The 22,627-nt window shown below is 47.9% G+C and overlaps 1 long non-coding RNA gene across 1 annotated transcript; it reads right to left on the bottom strand.

The window, feature by feature from the left end:
* Positions 1-11,267: 11,267 nt before the first annotated feature.
* LOC123058142 (uncharacterized) lies at positions 11,268-13,202 on the bottom strand. The gene is made up of 4 exons (XR_006427074.1): positions 13,082-13,202; positions 11,548-11,640; positions 11,406-11,474; positions 11,268-11,326 (listed from the first exon to the last, which is right to left on the bottom strand). It is a non-coding gene; the product is annotated as an uncharacterized lncRNA (long non-coding RNA).
* Positions 13,203-22,627: the final 9,425 nt, after the last annotated feature.

Raw genomic sequence — 22,627 nt, 5'->3', positions numbered from 1 at the left:
AAGGTCGCTATAGTCAGTTTATGACGCCCAGCTTTTGACCTTATGTTTTTGGTCACAAAAAGGTCATAAATGGAAATTTGTGACCATTCAGTGACCAATAGTGGTGGTCATAAGTTGACATATTTCTTGTAGTGGTGGCAATCGACAAGTTTACCAAATGGATTGAAGCTAAGCCTATCAAGAATCTTGATGCTTGCACTGCTATCAGTTTTGTCAGGGAGTTAACATTCAGATATGGAGTCCCGCATAGCATCATCACTGACAATGGGTCAAACTTTGATTCAGACAAGTTCAGAGCTTTTTGCGCCTCTCAAGGCACACGAGTCGACTACGCATCGGTCGCCCACCCCCAGTCGAATGGACAAGCAGAAAGGGCAAATGGTCTGATTCTCAAAGGACTAAAGCCTCGGCTGATGCGTGATCTCAAGCACGCAGCAGGCGCTTGGGTCGATGAGCTTCCGTCAGTTCTGTGGGGATTGAGGACCACCCCGAATCGGTCGACTGGAAGAACTCCGTTCTTTCTGGTTTACGGAGTGGAAGCAGTCCTGCCGAGTGATCTACTTCACAATGCACCCCGAGTCGAGCTTTATACCGAAGATGAAGCAGAACAAGCCCGGCAAGACGCAGTCGACCTCCTGGAAGAAGAAAGAGAAATGGCTATGATCCGATCGACCATTTATTAGCAAGACTTGCGTCGATTCCACGCCAAAAATGTGAAGAGTCGAGCCTTCCAAGAAGGAGATTTGGTCCTCCGAGTGGATCAACAGAAACCACACAAGCTCGCTCCTACTTGGGAAGGTCCCTTCATCGTCACCAGAGTCCTCCACAATGGAGCGTATCACCTTTACAATGTCGATCGCCAGATCGATGAGCCACGAGCTTGGAATGCAGAACTGCTCCGCCCCTTTTACACTTGAATTCTCACTCGGATGAGATGTAATAAGAAAAACTTCTGTAGTCTATTTATCAAAGACAAGAGTGTTACAATTTTTCCTATAATTGTTGTTGCTTTTGTTTGCGTATGAAATCCCCCAGTGGGTGGCTTAGCTGCGAATCCATTTCGCCTAAGTTTGTAAAAAAAATCCTGCCGAGTGGTGAGCCAGACTCCCACTCGGAGGCTTAGCTGCAGCCCAGTGCTCGCCTAAGTGTTTAAAAATCCTACCGAGTGGTGATCCAGACTCCCACTCGGAGTCTTAGCTGCAGACCAGTGCTTGCCTAAGTGTTTAAAAATCCTACCGAGTGGCGAGCCAGACTCCCACTCGGAGGCTTAGCTGCAGCCCAGTGCTCGCCTAAGTGTTTAAAAATCCTACCGAGTGGTGAGCCAGGCTTCCACTCGGAGGCTTAGCTGCAGCCCAGTGCTCGCCTAAGTGTTTAAAAATCCTACCGAGTGGCGAGCCAGACTCCCACTCGAAGGCTTAGCTGCAGCCCAGTGCTCGCCTAAGTGTTTACAAATCCTACCGAGTGGTGAGCCAGACTCCCACTCAGAGGCTTAGCTGCAGCCCAGTGCTCGCCTAAGTGTTTAAAATCCTACCGAGTGGCGAGCCAGACTCCCACTCGGAGGCTTAGCTGCAGCCCAGTGCTTGCCTAAGTGTTTAAAAATCCTACCGAGTGGTGAGCCAGACTCCCACTCGAAGGCTTAGCTGCAGCCCAGTGCTCGCCTAAGTATTTAAAAATCCTACCGAGTGGTGAGCCAGACTCCCACTCGGAGGCTTAGCTGTAGCCCAGTGCTCGCCTAAGTGTTTAAAAATCCTACCGAGTGGAGAGCAACTCCCACTCGGGGGGCTTAGCTGTAGTCCAGTACTCGCCTAAGTTTGAAAAATCCTACCGAGTGGAGAGCAGACCTCCCACTCGGGGGCTTAGCTGTAGTCCAGTACTCGCCTAAGTTTGAAAAAATCCTACCGAGTGGAGAGCAGACCTCCCACTCGGGGCTTAGCTGCAGTCCAGTACTCGCCTAAGTTTGAAAAAATCCTACCGAGTGGAGAGCAGACCTCCCACTCGGGGGGCTTAGCTGCAGTCAAGTACTCGCCTAAGTTTGAAAAAATCCTACCGAGTGGAGAGAAGACCTCACACTCGGGGGCTTAGCTGCAGTCCAGTACTCGCCTAAGTTTGAAAAAATCCTACCGAGTGGAGAGCAGACCTCCCACTCGAAAGGCTTAGCTGCAGTCCAGTACTCGCCTAAGTTTGAAAAAATCCTATCGAGTGGAGAGCAGACCTTCCACTCGGGGGCTTAGCTGCAGTCCAGTACTCGCCTAAGTTTTTAAAATCCTACCGAGTGGAGAGCAGACCTTCCACTCAGGGGCTTAGCTGCATCCCAGTGCTCACCTAAGTACGGAACACATCCCAATCCGCAAGGACGACGAGGTGCAAATCGACTGCTACCTTCTCCTTCGGAGCTGCACCACAAATACAAAGTTATTTTGAGTGAAGAACAAGTTCCACTCGACAGATAATTCATGAAGATATTCAACGATAAATCAAGTTCAGATAAGATCCAAAGGTCCTAGACCGCAGATCAAAGTACTCGAGCCTCCAGCTCGACAGAGTTTAACAGTTACAAAATCCACTCAGCATTCCGAGGCAAATTTAAAGTGAAGCATAAAAGTTTTTATTCCTCAGGCGGAGGACTGGAAGGGGTGACGAACTCGTCCAAGTCGATCCCGTCTGCAATACGAGTGGCAACAGCAATGAAAGTCTCCATGAAGTCTTGAAAGTTGTGCTTCCTGGTATTGGCAACGTGGATGGCGGCCAACTTTTCTTCTCGCGCCTCCTTGCAGTGGACGCGGACCAGAGACAGAGCGACGTCAGCGCCACATCTAGCAGAAGATTTCTTCCATTCCGCCACTCGACCTGGGACTTCATTCAGTCGAGTCATCAAGGACTCGAGGTCATTCTGAAGCGTCGTCCTAGGCTAGAGCGACGTGTCGATCCGCGACATCGCAACCTTCAACCGAGCAAGATAGTCAACAACACCGGCAACACGAGATTCCAGTCGGAGCACGTTCATAGCAGCCTCGTCCTTCACTGGAGAATTGATGGGGTCCAAGTTTGTCTCCATTCGACTGGTCTCCTCTTCGAAGTTCTGGCAGAATTCTGTAAACACAATTCAAGGATAAGTCAGTAGCTCTACGCAGGTTTGGTAACTGCAAGTCAGTCGGGCCGGAGTAATTACCCTCGAGCATGACGAACAGCTTCTTGGCGAGTCCACCGAGATAAGCCTCCAGATCGTTCCTCTTCCCCGCCAGTTCACTTGCCTTGTCATTCAGAGCTATCTTGTCATTCTTCAGACGGCTGACCTCTTGATTAGCCGCGTCGAGAGCAGTTTTCAGCCTGGAGTTTTCCTTTTCAAGAGTACCGACTGAAGCCAGTTTTTCTTCAGCAAGCTTCGTTTTGTTCAGGGCCTCCTTCTGCGCTTCGGCAAGGTCTTGATCCTTCTTCTTCAGAGCCTCCTCCATTTTGTCTGCGAAACAGCAAGTGAGATCAACATCGAGGACGGCCAGAAAGAAAGGACAGTCGACAAAAGCTCACCAGCCATACCTTTTGCTTCGTCCCTCGCCTTCTGCAAGTTCTCCTGAGCAAGCTTCAAGTCAAGGTTCAGCTGGATCTGTTTGTTCTCCAACTCAGTGTAGCGAGCCACAAGTTCGCAGGATTTCTGCAAAAAAATCAGTCGACAGACATCCAAGATAAGTTGCTTCCGAGTAACCAAGAGACAATGATGGCGTTTCTAAGACTACAGCCGAATCAAAAACATTCGACAGTAGTCTCGGGGACTACACCCAGTGGGTGCACTCAGCGTGCCCCCACTGGTTCGACCAAAAAAAATCGACTGCCCGCAGTCGACCGTGTACAGTTCCATTCGACATGGCCTGACCAGACCGAGTGAAGAAGTTCAACTAAAGCAACACAATATAAAGACTACAGTCGACTGCCAGCAGTCCACCGTAGTCTCGGGGACTACACCCAGTGGGTGCACTTAGCGTGCCCCCACTCGTCAAAAAGATTAATAGACACACCCAGTGGGTGTACAGATATAAAGATCTTCGGAAAAGAGATTCTTCAGATAGCATATCCTAACAGAACAAGCGGTGAATCGACTGACCTGGACGTTGCTCTGAAGAGCTGAACTCGCGTCATAAGCTGCTTGGCTGGCTTCCCGAACCACCTTCACTTGCTCCATCATGATCCCCGCCTGGCGTATAGCCTCTTTAGCGGCACCCACTTGGTCCTCAGGGACGTGGTGTGTGGCAAAAAGCGAAGGCGGATTTGCAGTCGACGTCGAAGGCCGGACACTCGTCAGAGGTTCAGCGAAGGTCACAGAAGCCCGAGTGGTATCACCACCCTCCCGGACTACGGCCTCAGGCGCCGGAGTAGTTTGTGGGGTCTTGCCAGCCGGCGCCCTCCTGTTCCTTCGCGCCCTCAGCGGCACTTCGTCGTCATCATCAGGGAGGTCAATGACATGAGGAGGAGCTACAAGAAAAATCCAATCGACCGGAATTATAAGAAATCGTCAGTCGACTAAAAGCAGAGCATCAGTAATCGTACCGGGGTTGGAGGTAACAGCGTCTTCCATCTCTTGATCATCGTCCTTGGCGGAGATCTCCGAGGTGGCAGCACTGCAAATTTCGAAAGTCAGTCAGCTTATTCAATGAGTCGACCAAGAGTCCGTCACGTTCAACAAAGGAAAACAAATTCTACTATTACCCAGAAATGGTGGGGACAGTCATCTTCATCTTGGGCAGAGCCTTGGGCGGCTTGGACGGCGTCGCGCGTGGGTGCTTGGGAGCTTTTTCTGTCGGCGCTGGAGATGAGGTCCGAGGGCGCTTCGACGACTGCCCAACAGGGACAGTCGCCTTACCACGTTCCCGCGCAGGGTCGTGTGTAAGCTTGGATCGCCGTTCCGAGCGGGGAGGTTCGACTTCTTCCTCCTCCTCTTCACTGGAGTCGTCGTCGTCATCCCCCTCTCCTTCGCCGTCAGATTCCCACTCTTCTCTCTCGTCTCCACTTTCGCCTCCGCTCGCCTCTCCTTCCTCGGCCTGCTCCTGTGCTCCATTGGGTGTCGAGTACATCTCAGTAATGGCCTAGAGGACAGCAAACAAGACAAAAGTCAATCGACTGATCCAAAGAGAACAAATAAAGAAAGCAAGATCACAGTCGGAAACGCAAGGTCAGACCTTGTCCACTTCGTATGTTTGGTCGAGTGGAGGAATCCTCCTGGCTCCTCGGGGGTTGTCCTTGTTCCCTGTGATACTCGACAGCCACCCTTCCAACATCTCGTCAGTGACCTCCTCTGGGTGAATCCGAGTGGTGTCTTCGAGACCCGAGTACAGCCACATCGGGTGGTCACGAGCCTGAAGCGGTTGGATGCGCCTCCGAAGGAAGACTTCCAACAAGTCCATGCCAGTCACACCCTCGCGGACAAGCTGAACCACTCGACCGACCAGCACCTTGACTTGCGCCTTTTCCTCCGGCGTCACTTTCAGAGAGGCAGGTTTTTGTGCTCGATTCAGAGAAAAAGGGGGAAGCCCAGTCGACTGTCCTGGGGTCACCTGGTCTTTACAGTAAAACCAAGTCGACTGCCACCCACGGACTGACTCGGGAAAAGTGATAGACGGAAAGGAACTTTTTCCCCTCATCTGGATCGCCAGGCCCCCGCACAGCTGGATCACCTGCGTCCGTTCGTCACTCGACTTGGCCTTCTTGACCGACTGAGAGCGGCAAGTGAAGATGTGCTTGAAGAGTCCCCAATGGGGGCGGCAACCCAAGAAGTTTTCACACAAGGAAACGAAAGCAGCAAGATACACAATAGAATTGGGAGTAAAGTGATGGAGCTGCGCTCCGAAGAAGTTCAAGAAGCTCCGGAAAAAAGGATGAGGAGGCAGAGAGAATCCACGATCGATATGGGTGGTGAGGAGGACGCACTCACCATCAAGAGGCTGGGGTTCGACTTCTTTCCCCGGGAGACGCGCAGATTCGTGGGGAATGAATCCCCCCTCGACCAGATCATCGAGATCATCCTGCCGAATCGCCGACGGCATCCAGTCGCCCTGGATCCAATCCTTGGGCAGAGCAGTCCTCGAGGAAGATCCGCCCCGAGCGGACTTCTTCCCCTTCCCCTGCACCGCCGCCTTCTTCGCGCGCTCCAGAGCCGACGTCTTCTCCTTCACCATCGTCGCCGGCGAAGCTCGAACAGACCTACGGCACCAAGGTGAGAGCGGAGGTGGCGGAGGATCTTGTGAAGGAAGGGGGAAAAGTGAAGGCGCACTGTTCGGGGGTCCCGAGCCGGCAGCTTATAAGAGGTCGCTTCCGAGTGGCTGACTGGTAGGCCCAGGCAATCCCGTCAAATCCCGCAACAGGCGCGCGCGCGGTACGTGGCGAAAAAGGTGGCGCGGGGATCGAGGAGCTTCCGTCCTATCCCATCCGATTACTGCGGCCGCCCCCGTCCCGCGCGCTTCCCGAAATTCAAATCCCGCAAAATCCGCGGGCCGCAGAACAACTCGTCAAACAGAAGATCCCTTTCACACCGTCACTCGGAACTTCACAAGTAAAGAAATTCACTCGACAAGAGGCCAAGAATGGATCAAGGCGACTGAAAGAAGTTGACGACGTCATCCGTGACAATTGATCCAAAACAAGACGTTCATATAACATGAAGAACCAGTCGGAAAGATCCCCAACTCCTTCCCCACTCGAACCTCGATCCATTCGGGGGCTAATGATGAAGCTATGTACCTAGGGTAGGGGCATGGACCTGTCCTAAGTACCCTACCCAAGGACATCCCTAGAAGAAGTCACCTTTCAATCGACTTGGAGGTATCCCACTCGACGGACTCAAGACACTCGACCACGAAGCAATCACTCGACCAAGATCCAACCACTCGATTGCCAGGAGATCTAAAGTCACCCTGCATGCAAACGGTCGGTCATTAAGTAGCTTTTATGGTCATCATAGCACTTTATTAGGGGCGTTACCAGTAACCCCCAGTCTTAATGTACTTTAAACCCCCTGCATTATCGAGGGCTGGAGGGGCCTGGCGAACTCTATATAAGCCACCCCCCTCCTCAGTATCAAGGGTTCGCATCCCTGTTATTCATACACACATAATTCAGTCGACCGCCTCCGGGCACCGAGACGTAGGGCTGTTACTTCCTCCGAGAAGGGCCTGAACTCGTAATCCTCGTGTGCTTATAACTCCTCCATAGCTAAGATCTAGCCTCTTCATACATACCCCCCTACATCACTGTCAGAGTTAGAACCACGATAGGAGGCGCAATGGATCGAAGGGGGGAGGCAGGAAGATCTTCAATCCCAGAGAAGGATGGGGATTGTGGACGAGCAGGCAAGTTGGAGCAGACACCAGATAAGGGTGTGCCTTTGCTAGCGGCATTCTCACGAGGGGCAAAATCATCCTTCTGAGCATTAGCAACCGGGGCATTGTCCTTAAACAGCTCTTTCTCCTCAGGCTCCGATCCATCCCATTCGGATTGGGTAAAACGATGGTCGGTGCCACCACTTGGATTTTGCCCACCAGCCTAACCACCCCCCTGCTTGTCATCATGATCCGTTGGCTTGGAGGGAGGGGCGGAGAAGGGGCATGGAGGTCAGCACCCTCGACCCGAACCCTAAGGCGCACACCCTCAGGAGATGGGAAGACATCCACAGCTCCATGAACACAGACAGGGTCGATGCACCACACATTGAGACGAACCAGACCAACCTTGCCCAAAGACTCAGCATCCACTTCCACTGGCTTGCCAATGAGATTCCCAAACGCCATCATGGACTCAATAGAACACAAACCACTAGCACGTCATCAACTAGCATTCATGTCTTGGACAGAGGACCAACCGTCTTTGCACCACAAGTAGCCGCCTTGACTGACACCACTAACTGGTTTAAAGAGAGATTGAAGCTAGTACACGAGGAGATCATCCTTAAGCATTCCTTGGAGGGGAAGACCACAACAAACTCAAACTCTGAAAGCTGGCGCACCTGCCAGTCCCAACCCCCTCATCCCAAATCTTTATGCCATCCAATAAAGTCTACGAAGAAATCTTCTGGCCACAAACAGTGATGATGGCCACCTTAGAGAGGGAAGGGGCAAACATCACCACAGGGACATCCGAATCCAAGGCAAAGAAGGGAGCAGCCAGGCAGACCCATCCCAAACTGCACGAAAGAAGGACTCTTGGAACGATTGCGGCAATCCACCGTCAGGTGTCCACCCGAGCGGCAAATGAGACAGAAGGGAGGGTTGGTGCATTTGGACTGGAAGTGGCCCGGTCGATGGTAGGCAAAGCATGTCAGGGACAAAGAGGAGCTTGGAGCAGCAGGATGTTGGCGGGGAGGGGGAGGCGGAGACATGATGCCATCGCCACGGCCCGCGGAGGAGGCGCCCGGACCAGGAGGAGGAGCACGACGATCTCTGGCCAGCGTAGGAGAGGAACGAGGGCCGAGACATGGACCCGAGCGGGAAGCAGCACCAGCTGCGAAGGAGCGAGGAGGCGGCCGAGGCGGGGGCACCAGACCCTGGGCTGAGCCGAACGCGGAGCCGAAGAGGAAGAGCCACCACCAGCTGAAGCGGCAGCATCCTCCCAAGGATCCGTCCCCGCCGTCGTCGCGCCGCCAGATCCAGGAAGCGCCGCCCCAGATCTGGCAGAAGCGCGTTCCTGCTTGTCGCGTTGGAGCCACTCCGGCCCAGCCGCTCAAGCCTCGCGCTTGCGCAATACCTCACGCGCCACGCGCTCAGCCTCCAGCTTGGAGCGCAGCTCAAGTTCATATGCCAGATCCACCCCAGAGCCCAGCGAATCTTCACGAGCACGCTTGCTACCCGAGAGGGCCTCAGAGGAAGACCCCCTGGACTTGTCCATGGTGAGCACTTCCACGAAGGAGAGGCAAAGAGGAGGGGGAAGGAGTTGGATCTGAGAAAATGGCGGATAGGGCGACGCGCTCTGTGAATATCAGCGGCGGAGGCCGTAAACCCTAGGAAAGGGGGAAGGGAACCACGTCGAACCCATAAATAGCCAAAGCAAGCCATGCCTGATTGGGCCGAGAAAGAACCTTGGGCCGGGGGAGGGGAGGCACGTGGGGCAGAGGCCACGACTAGCTGCCCTGGGGCCATAGAAGGAAGGGGGAAGCAGCGAAAGAGGACATGTCAGGAGGCCCAGACGGCCCATCCGAAGCCAACCTAGGATCCACAAGGTCCACCGGACCGAGGGGACCCATCCCCACCGCAGGCCGCGCCCGAGCTAGGGATTGCCCGACGGCCGCCCCCGCACCCGCCCACACATCCGCCGCCAGCGACAGCGGTCCCAACCGGAGAGGAGAGGGAGGGCCAGCACTAACGACCGGAGACCCCAAGTCACACACAGCCACAGCAACAAGGGAGGGGGGGGGGCAAGGAGACCACGATCCGGGGACGGAGCCGGGCACCTGCCTGCCTTGCGCCGACGACGACCAACACACAGCCACCCAGACGACCCCAATGGCGCCGCCACCGGCCTGCCCCGGCCCCCCCGGGGCAAACTTTTGGGCACAGCCCGACCCAGGGACGGCCGGCACCAACGACGCCACAGCGGACGAAACGCACTCCTCCACATCAGAGGCCGAGTCCTCCGCATCTCCCAGCGCCCAAAAACGAGATCCAGGAAAGGCCGACGAGCATAGCGAAACCACTAGACGGACCGCCGCACCCCCAGAGCAAGGGGAGCCCCCCCCCCCCCCCCGAGCACCAAACAACGAGGAAGGTGACATGGGAGAAGGGGAGGGCGCAAGATGCACATGGGAGTGTGGAGGGAGGCGAGATCTGGGGAGGAGAGGAGGGGGGAGCGAGGAGGAGAGGGGGGGGGGGAGGAGAGGGGAAAGGAGCCATCGGTGTGCGGGGAATCTTAGCAACTGTGATGCAACAAACCCAAAAACAGTTATCCGTACAAGTTAATGCACTGCTAATTAGAAAATAAAAATAAAACAAGGCGGACCTGGTGCGCACAATTCATTTAGAAATAGAATATGACCACACCAGGAAGAGCGCATCTTCTTTTAGCTGGTTAAGAAATAACAAACATTATTTAAAAAGAAAAAACATCATAATTTGTCTATCTTACTCTGAAAAAATGTCGCCATAAAAAAAAAGTAGAATGCATCTTAATTGAAGTGATTAGGAACACTGGGTAACATCTATGGTTGGCTAAAAATTGAAAATCGCGATTAGTCGAACGGTTTCCATCCTTGGCTAGAGGGGCCAACAATAAAATATTATTCGCATGTGTGATTTATCTTGTGCCAATGCAAGTATAAGATAGAGAGAATTCCTTATTTGGCCCTTTCTTAAATTTCGGTTCCCTTTTTGGCCCTAGTAAAAAAAATCTTCCTGTTCTGGCACTCAAACTTCAGTTTGTTCCCTATATGACATTTCCGTCAGTTTTGGCAACTAACACCGTTAAATCCGACATGAAAAGTCCTTTTTACCCTTGGTGTAGTTTTTGACCAAAATTGTGAACTGGAAGTCAAAAGCAATGGTGATGTGATCTGTTTGTCTTGAATACATTACCAAATGAAACCAAATCTGCTATTTAGCACATCTTTAATTTTAATTGGATAATTGGACATAACCTCCCTTGTATTTTGATGATATATCCCTTGTACAGTTCATATATGCACAAATTATAATATACTTGGAGCAGATTCACATGTATGCAAACTAAAAGTTCATAGAAACTTGGTCCAGGTTCGCATATACGGAAACAGTCCACATATTTAGTCCTCTACACACATTCAGGTTCACATAGAGTTCACATATAATAGTCCAGGTTCACATCATGTCAAATACAACACATGAAGGTCACATATAGCACGTACAAAAGCCCAGGTTCACATATATATTACATAAACAGCTCAAAAGTTTCCCAAATGAACCATGATATGGAAAGGGATCCAATGAGAATCACAAGCTAAGACTCCTTTTGCTTCGTGTGCTCATTGCAGGGCTGGCAGGATTCATTTTTTTGCTATGTGTGCCCATTGCAGGGCTATCATGTGGCACCATAGGAAGGTGTGGCAACTTATCAGCAACCTCTTTGCCTTTTCTTTTGGCATGTAATTTCAAAGCAATAGATGCTTTCTTGTTGGCCACACAAATGGACTGAGTTCTTGATCTACACATACACATTCATGGGAGCACACCATACATCACATATAGTAGCCCAGGTTAACAATAGAACAATGCATAACATAACATAAAATTCGGAAACAACCATAGGTTACCTTTTTGCTACTCCGGATCCAAATTTACTCCCTTTCCCTTTTTCCTTAGTTGTTTTCTCCAACATTTGGCTATAGTGAGAAGAATGCAATTAGAATACAAAACCAATCTTTCATCTAATCTACTACAAAATTCAGAACTAGTTCTTACCTTTTTGATGCTCCAGTAATTGAGTTATCATGTTTTCTCTTTTTCGTAGTTGTAGGTTCCAAGCTTTGGCTATTGTGAGAAGTTACTTAGAATTCAAACACAGATTTCATATAATTATGAGCATGAGTGTAAAGTGGCTAACCTTGGCGGAAAGCACATAGAGGCTGCTGGAGCATCATCCTCGCAAGGCACAATTGATGCTTTGGTGGTCTTTGCCCTCTTCTTTGGTGGTCCTCTACATGAGCAACAAAAAAATAGTTAACATGTATGGTTGCTTACAAAAAATGCAAGTGAGGCAAGTTACACAATTAAATTTATTACCTCACAGCTAAAATAGCAACAATGTCATCTGGGTTACCTTCTTGCATTTATGCCAATGATGCCCATAGTCCTTACAAATAGGGCATAAGTGTTGGCCGCTTTTTCTTTTCTTCTCACTGCAGCCTTTATACCTCTCAGTTTTATGCCTACCCGCCATGGATTTTAGTAGTGGTGGAAACATGAAGAATCCATGGTCAGATTTAGGCCATTGGTTCTTGTCAACCATGGCAGGAATTAGTTGGTAATAGGCTTCCCTAAATTTGTCAATGGAGTAATACAAGTCCACATAATTCTCTATGTGTGCATTGATAAGAGATGTGATAAATGCTAGACCATGCTTGCAAGGAAGGCCAGAAACTTGCCATTGTCTACAAGAACATGTCCTGTCAAGCAAGTTGACCACAAACCTAAAGCCGCTGCCTCCCAATGCTGTCACTTCAGCGACTTCTTCTGAACATTCTACCACCTCCAAGTTTAATTCTCTAGTCTTTGCATTCAACTTCTTAATTATGTGGGGAAGAATCAACCGAACCAACTTCCTTGCTACTTTCCTCCTTCGGTTCCACATGATCATAATCATTTGCCTAACCTTATGAAAGAAGTCGTCCAAGTTCAAGGACTTGTGATGCTTAATCCAATTATTGAAGCACTCAGCCAAGTTGTTTGTAACATAATCCACCTTGGAAATTGTTGAGAACTGACTCCTAGACCACAACCTAGTGTGCCACCTCCTAAGATATGCAGTTGCCGCTGGCTTTGCTATGTCCATTGCAGCCCAATTTTTTCAAATATATATGGGTTCCATGAGTAAGCAGCAGCCCAAAGGTGGTCATCAAACACCTTTCCATGAAACTTCTTCTTGAAGTTGGACACCAAGTGAAACATACATTCCCTATGTTCAGCCTTTGGGAACACTTCTTTTACACCTGTCATCACTGGTTTCCCAGCATCGACGCATATGGTTAAACCCCTTGGGGATCCTATGGCTTGTCTAACCATTTGCATGAACCAGGTCCAATTCTCATTAGTTTCAAAATCGAAAACACCCATACAAATTGGATACATCCAACCATGGCCATCAACGGCGGTAGCACTAGCCAGCTGCCCCTTGAACCTGCATGTCAAGAAGGTGCTATCTACTGCCAAGTATGGCCTGCAGCCATTAAGGAACCCATCGATGCAAGGCTTCAAAGCAACAAAAATTCTATTAAATCTGGTTTTATCTTTTATTGTGTGATGATCAATGATCACTATGCTACCGGGGCAACAACTTTCAATTTGTGCCTTGAAACTATACATATTATCAAAGCTTGTATCCCAATCACCATATAGTTCCTTCAAGGCTAGCAGCTTACCCATATAGACTCTCTTAGAGTTGATGTCGATTCCATGATGCTCTTTAAGCTTCTTTCGCAATGCCTTTGGTCCTAGAGTTGCATCCTCAATTAGCCAGTCCTTCACGTGCTCACATATCCACCACTTGTTTGCATTCTTCAACTTCTTTTTTCTTTTTGTACTAGAGCAATCATGACCACAAGGGTTCTTTCTCACCTACAAAAGATGAACATAGAAAATTAGTACTAGAGTAAAGACCATGACCACAATTAAGCACACATGAGTAAAGTTAGAAAATTACCATTACTGTGCACTCATCTTCCATTGTAGAAGCATATATCCTCCATGGACACTTATCTTCATCCCTTCTTGAACAATAAGTTCTGAACCTATGTGGTGCACTCTTTTCGGTGTCAAACTCAAATTCATGTTTGATTGCATGTTGAGAAAGCGCCAATTTAAACTCTGCCATATTGGGATATTTTCTTCCTTCGTTCATTGGAGGATCTAATTTTTTATATTCAATGTGTGGTGCATGATCTGCCTCGTGATATTCCTCATCTTCCTCTACTTCAACCTCTGACATGCTCTCATCCTCGCTCTCATCCTCGCTCTCAGCCTCGCTCTCATGATCAGGAACATAGTCTTTGTCCTTTTCTTTATTGGAACAAGGAACCATGATAAGAGGTACAGGTTCATCCTCTAAATAAATATTTTCCTCATCAACACCAACATGCTCATTCTTAGGTACTGGGTTGCGAAGATAATCATCATCATCTTGTTCTATGTTGTTAGGTTGGCTATGCGCATCACTATGCCACTCAGTTATAGGCTCATATGGTTCCGATGGATCACAATATGCAAAAAACATGTGCATAACCTTTGTCTTAGAGTGTTTCTCAAACATTGAAACAAATTCTTGGTCAGATGTTATTTCAGGGTAGATTTTAAGAACATCATCATAGTACTGAACATGTGCAACTTCCAAATAACGAGGCGAGTACTGCTCTACGATTGAATCAACCAAGTCCTTATAATTTGTTAAGTCGGAATCAATAACCTTATCAAAACAGAAGCATTCACTAGTAGAAAACAGGGCTTTGGTCCAGGCCGGGTCAGCCCATTAGTCCCGGTTCAGTCCAGAACCAGGACCAATGTGGGCATTGGTCCCGGTTCGTGAGCCCAGGGGGCCAGCCGGGCCACGTGGGCCATTGGTCCCGGTTCATTTGGACCTTTTGGTCCCGGTTGGTGGGATGAACCGGGACCAATGGGCCTCGCTCCTGGCCCACCACCATTGGTCCCGGTTGGTGGCTTGAACCAGGACCAAAGGCTCCCCTTTAGTCCCGGCTCATGCCACCAACCGGGACCAATGAGGTGCCTATATATACCCCTCGCTCGCGAGTAGAGCACCCCAGTGCTCTGTTTTTCTCTGGCCGAGGGGGAGAGGGCTTGGTGGTGCTCTAGCTCACCTCCTATGCACACAAGGTGTTCGATGGAATGCCCGAGCCACACTACTTAAGCTTTCTCCTCTCCAAGCTCGACCTCCAAGCTCCATTTTCCATAATATTTGTCTAGGTTTAGCGGTCCGTCACGCCCCGTCCCCGTCTTCACCGCCGTCGATCACCCGCGCCGAGCTCATCGCCGGCACCACCGTGGTGAGCCTCTTGTTCTTATCTTCTTTCTGAAAGGAAAAATATTCTTACTTGTATGTTTACATAGATACTTGTATTATTTTCTTACTTTTATTATTGCATCTTATATAGTGCGATGGTTTTGGTATCCGCCCCCGTCGGCCCTCGTCCTGTCTATGATTCGGATGTGGTATATATATTATCTTTATAACTATTGGTTCATTTATTGTTTATGAAAATTATGCCGACCAACGTGACATAGATTTTATTTATGTAGGATGTATGTGAATCGGAAATGCCAACCGACCCTATTGTCGAGAGGTTAAATTTAGTTGAAGAAGAAAACAATTTGTTGAAGGAAAAAATAAAAAAATTGAGGAGGAGAAGATGATATTGGAGTTGCATGTTGCGGATGTCGTCGATGATCACAAGATCAAGATGGATGCAATGCGCTTGAAGATTAGAAAGATTAGAAAATATGCCATTCATACCGAGGCTTGGTATCATTATGCCGTTGGATCAATTGTTACCTTGGTTGCGATTATGATCGCATTTGTTTTCGCATTGAAATGTTTTACATAGTTTCAATGTATGGTTTAATTAATTAGATGCTCTGGAGAGCTATATGTTGTTAGATGAGAACTATGTATGCACTTTGGTTTTAATGTGATGATGAACTTCTATTAATTTGGACACTTAATTATATATAATGCACGCAGATGAACCGGCAATGGATGTACGGTGACAGACACACCCGCGAGTACATTAAGGGCGTGCATGAGTTTCTCGATGCGGCTGAGGCAAACAAGCAGAATGGTTTTATGTGTTGTCCATGCACTGAATGTGGGAATACGAGGTCTTACTCTAACCGGAAAATCCTTCACTCCCACCTGCTTTACAAGGGTTTCATGCCACACTATAATGTTTGGACGAGGCACGGAGAAATAGGGGTTATGATGGAAGACGGCGAAGAAGAAGAGTACGATGACAACTATGTGCCCCCTGAATACGGTGATGCTGCAACGGGGGGAGCTGGTGAAGATCAAGAGGAACCAGACGATGTGCCCAATGATGCTGCAACGGGTGAAGCTGCTGAAGATCAAGAGGAACCAGACGATGTGCCCGATGATGATGATCTCCGCCGGGTCATTGTCGATGCAAGGACGCAATGCGAAAGTCAAAAGGAGAAGCTGAAGTTCGATCGCATGTTAGAGGATCACAAAAAAGGGTTATACCCCAATTGCGAAGATGGCAACACAAAGCTCGGTACCGTACTGGAATTGCTGCAGTGGAAGGCAGAGAATGCTGTGGCTGACAAAGGATTTGAGAAGCTACTGAAAATATTGAAGAAGAAGCTTCCAAAGGATAACGAATTGCCCGACAGTACATACGCAGCAAAGAAGGTCGTATGCCCTCTAGGATTGGAGGTGGAGAAGATACATGCATGCCCTAATGACTGCATCCTCTACCGCGGTGCATACAAGGATCTGAACGCATGCCCGGTATGCGGTGCATTGCGGTATAAGATCAGACGAGATGACCCTGGTGATGTTGACGGCGAGCCCCCCAGGAAGAGGGTTCCTGCGAAGGTGATGTGGTATGCTCCTATAATACCACGGTTGAAACGTCTGTTCAGAAACGAAGAGCATGCCAAGTTGATGCGATGGCACAGTGAGAACCGAAAGAAAGATGGGAAGTTGAGAGCACCCGCTGACGGGTCGCAGTGGAGAAAAATCGAGAGAAAGTACTGGGATGAGTTTGCAAAGGACCCAAGGAATGTATGGTTTGCTTTAAGCGCGGATGGCATTAATCCTTTCGGGGAGCAGAGCAGCAATCACAGCACCTGGCCCGTGACTCTATGTATGTATAACCTTCCTCCTTGGATGTGCATGAAGCGGAAGTTCATTATGATGCCAGTTCTCATCCAAGGCCCTAAGCAACCCGGCAACGAAATTGATGTGTACCTAAGGCCATTAGTTGAAGAACTTTTACAGCTGTGGAATGGAAACGGTGTACGTACGTGGGATGAGCACAGACAGGAGGAATTTAACCTTAAGGCGTTGCTGTTCGTGACCATCAACGATTGGCCCGCTCTCAGTAACCTTTCAGGACAGACAAACAAAGGATACCACGCATGCACGCACTGTTTAGATGACACTGAAAGTATATACCTGGACAAATGCAGGAAGAATGTGTACCTGGGCCATCGTCGATTTCTTCCGACCAACCATCAATGTCGAAAGAAAGGCAAGCATTTCAAAGGCGAGGCAGATCACCGGAAGAAGCCCGCCATGCGCACCGGTGATCACGTGCTTGCTATGGTCAATGATTTACACTACGTAATCTTTGGAAAGGGTCCCGGTGGACTAGCTGTTCCGAATGACGCTGAGGGACACGCACCCATGTGGAAGAAGAAATCTATATTTTGGGACCTACCCTACTGGAAAGACCTAGAGGTCCGCTCCTCAATCGACGTGATGCACGTGACGAAGAACCTTTGCGTGAACCTGCTAGGCTTCTTGGGCGTGTATGGGAAGACAAAAGATACACCTGAGGCACGGGAGGACCTGCAACGTTTGCACGAAAAAGACGGCATGCCTCCGAAGCAGTATAAAGGTCCTGCCAGCTACGCTCTTACGAAAGAAGAGAAAGAAATCTTCTTTGAATGCCTGCTCAGTATGAAGGTCACGACTGGCTTCTCGTCGAATATAAAGGGAATAATAAATATGCCAGAGAAAAAGTTTCAGAACCTAAAGTCTCATGACTGCCACGTGATTATGACGCAACTGCTTCCGGTTGCATTGAGGGGGCTTCTACCGGAAAACGTCCGATTAGCCATTGTGAAGCTATGTGCATTCCTCAATGCAATCTCTCAGAAGGTGATCGATCCAGAAATCGTACCAAGGCTAAGGAGTGATGTGGCGCAATGTCTTGTCAGTTTCGAGCTGGTGTTCCCACCATCCTTCTTCAATATCATGACGCACGTCCTAGTTCATCTAGTCGACGAGATTGTCATCCTGGGGCCCGTATTTCTACACAATATGTTCCCCTTTGAGAGGTTCATGGGAGTCCTAAAGAAATATGTCCGTAACCGCGCTAGGCCAGAAGGAAGCATCTCCATGGGCCATCAAACAGAGGATGTTATCGGGTTTTGTGTTGACTTCATTCCTGGCCTTAAGAAGATAGGTCTCCCTAAATCGCGGTATGAGGGGAGACTGACTGGAAAAGGCACTCTTGGAAGAGACTCAATAATATGCAGGGACGGATATTCTTGGTCTCAAGCACACTACACAGTTCTACAGAACTCTACCTTGGTGACCCCGTATGTCGATGAACACAAGAACAGTCTGCGCTCCAAACACCCGGAGCAGTGCGACGACTGGATTACATGTGAACACATCAGGACTTTCAGCAGTTGGTTGGAAACACGTCTCAGAGGTGACAACACTGTTTGTGATGAGTTGTACTTGTTGTCCAGGGGACCATCTTTGACTGTATTGACTTACAAAGGATACGAGATAAATGGGAATACATTTTACACGATCGCCCAAGATCAAAAGAGCACCAACCAAAACAGCGGTGTCCGCTTTGATGCAGCAACCGAGAGCGGAAAGGACACATATTATGGTTACATAGTGGACATATGGGAACTTGACTACGGACCTGATTTTAAGGTCCCTTTGTTTAAGTGCAAATGGGTCAATCTGTTAGGCGGCGGGGTACAGGTAGACCCACAGTACGGAATGACAACAGTGGATCTGAAAAATCTTGGGTACACTGACGAACCGTTCGTCCTAGCCAATGATGTGGCACAGGTTATCTATGTGAAGGACATGTCTACCAAACCGAGAAAAAGAAAAGATAAGGAAGCGAATACATCATACGATGAGCCAAAGCGCCACATAGTTCTTTCAGGAAAAAGGGACATCCTGGGAGTGGACGGCAAGACAGACATGTCTGAAGATTATGAAAAGTTTCATGAAATTCCTCCCTTCAATGTCAAGGCTGACCCAAGCATCCTGATAAACAATGAAGATTATCCATGGTTACGGCGCAATAAGCAAATGACACAAGCGAAGAAAAAGTGAAGACTTTCTCCCGCAACTATTATGATGATACCATGCCAACTTTGTAACACACGAACATGCTACCATTGTCCGTTTTGTACATGCACATGCTATGTGGGTGAAATTATGATACCATCCCAACTTTCAACTTTTTCAGAGTTCATTTGAAATGCTTTCATGTCTTATGGTTCGGCCCTCGTAATACCATGACCATTAGTCCCTGGCCCATGCCAACTTTCAACTTTCAACTTTCTAAAACTAATGGCACTAACAGAAAGTTTATAATTTTGCTCCTCGCCCCTGGCCCATGACCATTAGTCCCGGTTTGTGCCACAAACCGGGACTAAAGGGTTGGTCCTCGTTGCGGGCAGAGTTTAGTCCCACCTCGCCAACCGAAGGGGGCTCACACCGGTTTATAAGCCCTTCCCTCTCTGCCTTGTTGAGCTCCTCTCGAAGTGAAAATAGATGCCCTAATAGAGAAAAGTTTAACCTAAATTCATAGTGAATTTCTCTGAAATTCATAGAAATTTACTAGGAATTTAGGTTGAATTTTCTCTATAAGCGCATCTATTCTCATTTTTTAGTAAGTTAATCACAAACTTGTGATTCAAACAATTTTCAAAGAATTCAAATTTTAACTATTCAAATTTGAAAACTAATGGCACTAACAGAAAGTTTATAATTTTTCTAAAACTAATGGCACTAACAGAAAGTTTATAATTTTGCTAACCTAAAAGCAAACAGAATTAAAAATTAAAGCAAAAAACAAAAGAAAATAAATAATGCAAAAAACAAATCAAAAAACAGGAAAAAACTATTTTTATAGTAAAGTTAATCACAAAATAAAATAAATAAAGCAACAAAGAAAACAAAAAAATAAAAAAGTGTTTTCAAATTTGAAAACTAATGGCACTAACAGAAAGTTTATAATTTTTCTAAAACTAATGGCACTAACAGAAAGTTAATAATTTTGCTAACCTAAAAGCAAACAGAATTAAAAATTAAAGCAAAAAACAAAAGAAAATAAATAATGCAAAAAACAAATCAAAAAAACAGGAAAAAACTATTTTTATAGTAAAGTTAATCACAAAATAAAATAAATAAAGCAACAAAGAAAACAAAAAAACTAAAAAGTGTTTTCAAATTTGAAAACTAATGGCATTAACAAAAAGTTTATAATTTTTCTAAAACTAAAAGCATAAAGAATTAAAAAATAAAGCAAAAAACAAAAGAAAATAAATAAAGCAACAAAAAAACAAAAAAATGCCACCTACTGAGCCACCACGGCCTGAATACGACTAGAAACCCTACCATGGGCCAGGATTCAGGCCCGCAGCAGGCCCAGTAGGCCCACAGGCATTGTAGTGACAGATTAGGCCCGAAAGCCTGCAGTTGAGAGGAGCTCGGGAGGATGGGCGCAGCAGCGCTTATAAACCACTCCCGAGCCCTCTCAACTAGCGAGGTGGGACTAAACTTTTGGGCGCGGGGCAGCACAAGGCCATTGGTCCCGGTTGGTGGCACCAACCGGGACTAAAGGAGGCATTGGTCACGGTTCGTGGCACCAACCGTGACCAATGCCCCCCTTTAGTCCCGGTTGGTGCCACCAACCGGGACCAAAGGCCTCTTTTCAGCAGCGGCGGCCTTTGGTCCCGGTTGGTGGCACCAACCGGGACTAAAGGGGGAATTAGTCCCGGTTTATTCTACCAACCGGGACTAAAGCTTGGACTATATAACAAACACTTGTGAAAATTTTCAGTTTGCATCGCTAGTTCCCCCCTCCCCCGCCGACGACGCCGTCAGGCTGCTCCATCTCACCGTCTATGCCGCCGCCGCCAACATCATCGCCTCCACGAGCCCGCGCCGTCCTCATCGCCGGCATCCCCGAGCCCACCCCTCCTCGTCCCTGTCGCCAGCCGCGCACCGTCCCCATCACCGCATGCCGCCCTAAGCCCGCCGTCCTCGTCGCCGGACTCCTGTCATCGCCGCCCCCCTCGAAGTGAGCCCCCCCTTTCCCATGGTCCCGATCGAGTGCGGCCCTTGCTCTCTGCCCCTGCTCCATGGTCGCCGCCGGCCCCGACACATTGAAGAGCAAAAGGAGAGGAGAAGGAGAGGAGAGGAGAAGGAGTGGAGCAGCAGCAAACTTTTCTGAAATTTCTGAATTTTTTTACAGATATGAACAGTGCATATAGAGGGTGTTTGATCAAATGCTAGATGGCTTTGAGCATTTTTAGGATTTATGATATTTTTTGTGGTGAGGTACTGATGCAAGACAAAGGTGATGGCAAAATTTCAGAATTTTTTGATTGGTTTAGAATAGGTTTTCAGCAAGGAATTTGAATCTGGTTCAAATTTCATTTGAATGAAATTTAAAAAATTTAAACTATGGATCAGAAGGTTTTTGGTGAAATGGAGTGTGGGTACTATCATGAAGTTGGAGTAATTTTTGTGGTTGTAAAAGAGTTAGGAAAATTTAGAATGTGCTAAATATATCAAAAATGTTTTTTTGTTCATACAAAGTTTTTTGTTCATAGAAAGTTTTTTGTTCATAGGCAGAAAGTTTTTATATATGACTATGGATATATGAGCAATGATGATCATGGATGTATGCATTGATATATATGAGAAACGATGTTTCATAGAATATTTACCAAGTATATATGTATTTTTGTTCATAGCATTTTTTCCATATATATATGTATGTGGCTATAGATGGATATATATGAGAGGTTTCCTAGTGTCAAAGTATTGAAGAAATCCATGGCTTCATCATTAGCCGGAAGTAACCAGGGCATGACGAAGTCCTCCAAAGTTATTTTGGAATGGTGTCCCGGATAGGATAATTTGCCTTTTTGTATGAATTTCAGCAAAGGCCTTCCAAATAACGATATTTGGAAGGTTCTTGCTGAACTTTGTACCAAAAAGCGAATTATCTTATCTGGGACTCCGTTCCAAAATAACTTTGGAGAGCTTCGTACCATCATGCACCTGTTACTTTCGCCTAATGATGAAGACATGGTTTTGTTGAATCCTTTGACACTAGGCAACCTCCCGACCCCTCGGCGATCCTCTCGAACATGAGAGGAAGAAGAGGATCGCCGAGGGGTCGAGGGTTCCAGGGTCGTCGAGGGTTCGAGGGGTCGAGGATCGCCGAGGGGTCGAGAGAGGTTTCCTAGTGTCAAAGTATTGAAGAAATCCATGGCTTCATCATTAGCCGGAAGTAACCAGGGCATGACGAAGTCCTCCAAAGTTATTTTGGAATGGTGTCCCGGATAGGATAATTTGCCTTTTTGTATGAATTTCAGCAAAGGCCTTCCAAATAACGATATTTGGAAGGTTCTTGCTGAACTTTGTACCAAAAAGCGAATTATCCTATCTAGGACTCCGTTCCAAAATAACTTTGGAGAGCTTCGTACCATCATGCACCTGTTACTTTCGCCTAATGATGAAGACATGGTTTTGTTGAATCCTTTGACACTAGGCAACCTCCCGACCCCTCGGCGATCCTCTCGAACATGAGAGGAAGAAGAGGATAAAAAAAGAAGAGGAAGAAGAAAAAAAGAGGAGAAGAAAGAATAGAGGAGTTCTTCTCCTCTATTCTTTCTTCTCCTCTTTTTTTCTTCTTCTTCCTCTTTTTTTATCGGGAACGAGGGTCGTCGAGGGACATAGATGTAGTGTCGTCGTTGTCGATATACCCCCTCCCGATAGCTTCAACACGTGGGGGGGTCGATATTACCCCCTCCTTGAAGCGTTCTCGAGGCCACCCCAAACCCTTGAAGCGTTGTCGAGGCCACCCCAAACCCTAGAGAAGCAGCGTCGAGGCCACTAATTAATATATATGATTCCTTACTATGATTAGGTAGCTAGTTCT

The sequence above is a fragment of the Triticum aestivum genome, chromosome 3A (genome assembly GCF_018294505.1).
Source record: "Triticum aestivum cultivar Chinese Spring chromosome 3A, IWGSC CS RefSeq v2.1, whole genome shotgun sequence".
Taxonomy (NCBI): Eukaryota; Viridiplantae; Streptophyta; class Magnoliopsida; order Poales; family Poaceae; genus Triticum; species Triticum aestivum.
The sequence above is the reverse complement of the archived record's forward strand: the minus strand, read 5'-3'. Positions and strand labels throughout refer to the sequence as shown.